Here is a 2,224-nt window from a genome sequence, read left to right as displayed (position 1 = left end):
GTCGCGTACGACGAGTGCTTGAGCGACGACACGCGCCGTGACGCGGCCTCGTCCTCTCGCCGCTCGTTTGAGTTGCACGAACGACGCTTCTGCAAGGCGAACGCGACCACTTGTGCGCAACAGCACGGCGGTCGGTGACGGTTTCCAGGCGTTCTGCTTCTTCGAGTATCTTCGCGACGGCAACTCGAGCGACGTGTGCTTGCCGGCGATGCTGCCGACGGACCTCGCGCACGCGTTTGCGCCGATTGAATCGGAGGCCTATGCCAACAACCCGGACGTCTGTGGCTTTTACTTTTACCCGTACGCCAAGCAGCGCGCGGGCGCGGCTCTCGGCTGGGAAGTGAGCGCCGACGACCTCGACGTGACGTGGGCGCCGCAGTCGTACGCGGCCAACGCGCGCAAGTTCCCTACCCTCGACTACACACTCGTATGTTCCGACACCGCTCGCACGATGGACAACATCTCATTCTGCTGATAATTAGGTGCGGCAGTCGACCAAGGTGCAAAAGGCGGCGCCGGTGCTGGGCCCGATTCCCGTCTACGTCGCCCGCGACGAACTCTAAGCTGTAGTGTGGAATCGCAGCCCAGTTTTGAAGATCTGTTTTCATCGATCCCATACCGGCGTTGTGTGGTGATGAGCTCTGTACTCTTGCCGCACTAGGATTCTCGGCATCCTTTTCGCATTTCTGACGTCGGGTAGAACCCCGGCGCCGTTGAAAATGGTTCACGGTGCTCGTGCGAGAGATGGCTCAGTCTTGGCCTCTTCCTAAAGTCAAACGAACAACATTCGATACTTGTGAGCACGCAGCAGCAATGGCTTGGTCGAAGTTCGTCCTTGGTGCATCGGCCTGAGATGTAGCTGGCATCCATTAGACCATCGCACCCAAAGGCCTTTGTGGGCCTACCAGCAGGCGCGCACTATCGACTTTGTCCAAGACTACCCACGTCCACCGGCCTACGTCATGGCCCACGCCATCATGTGTCCGTGTCCAGAAGGGTCCATGCGCGCTTCCAATGCCCGTTCAAGTCCAGCCTAAAGTACGTGACCATCGATCGTAGGGACACGTAGCAGGAACGTCACCTCCGTCGACCCCGTGTCCTTTTCCACGTTCCAGACAGTCGACGACATCCAACTAAATCGTCTTGGCACCTTCTATAGCCCGCATTACCACCAAGTTCAGCCTAGCGTCACGGACTCCCGTACATCTCCGCAATGCTTGCACGAACGATACCTCGTGTGCGTGTCGGTCGCGGCGAAGCTGTCTGAAGATCAAGCCGTATTCCGTAGCATCTCTCGCCGGCCCATGCCCACGGTTGCGCACGCGACAGAGATTTGCAAAGTTGTCCGTCTGGAGCCGAGATCAAGGTCTTCCAGTGCTGCGCGGTCGATAGATGGCCATGGAAGCTTACGTAGCGCCAAGCGAGAAGGCATACCTGCGCGTCGTCGCCTCTCGGGCGTGGCAGAGAGCGAACTCGGGTCCGGTCATGCCTTGACAAAACGGCGCCAAGTATCCAGCGTGTGGTATTGTTTTGTGGTCTACACCAATCAGAAGAACGAGATCCTCCAAACCCACCAATCACAGGCCCCTATTCACCATCTGTGCGACATCCTGGCTTGGCTTGGCTGCCAAGTCTCTGCATTTTTGCCAAGTGCCGAGGTAACTTCTTACTGCAAGGGTACAGAATAGTCATCGAATCTATACACTCTTGCTGCGTCTGTACAGTTGCCTCACCGTTTGGGAACTGGATCTCAAAGAATTACTGTGAATCGAAGTGCTTGCTGTTGGGTGACTTTGGCATTTATCCGGATTATTCCGGATCGCTCCGGATTTGACAATCCACACCACTTCGCACTTTTCAAAATGGCCGCCAGCACCGTCAGCGGCAGCCACGAGCTCATGGCCGCCATCGCTGGCTACGTACCCAGCGCTGTAGCCTTGCGTACGCTCTTGGAAGTACTGCCACCGGGATTCCTCGGTGATACGTGGGCCGGCGTCCTCCGTCTTCTCCAGCATCCGCGCCAGGACCCGACGACGCTCTGGCCGGTGGCTCAATACAATGCGATCCAGGCCGCCTTTGGTCCTAACAGCAAGCGCAACGTGTGGATGCGCCCAGAGTTGCAGCCTCTCTGGGATGTCGGCGTTGACGTGGATTTTCACTGCTACATGATCGACCAAATACTCGAGCCCCTACGCCAAGCGTTCCCACACGTGGCCGACATTCG

The sequence above is a fragment of the Saprolegnia parasitica genome, assembly GCF_000151545.1.
Source record: "Saprolegnia parasitica CBS 223.65 unplaced genomic scaffold supercont2.89, whole genome shotgun sequence".
In the NCBI taxonomy this organism is placed as follows: domain Eukaryota; phylum Oomycota; class Saprolegniomycetes; order Saprolegniales; family Saprolegniaceae; genus Saprolegnia; species Saprolegnia parasitica.
Note: the sequence above shows the minus strand (reverse complement) of the source record.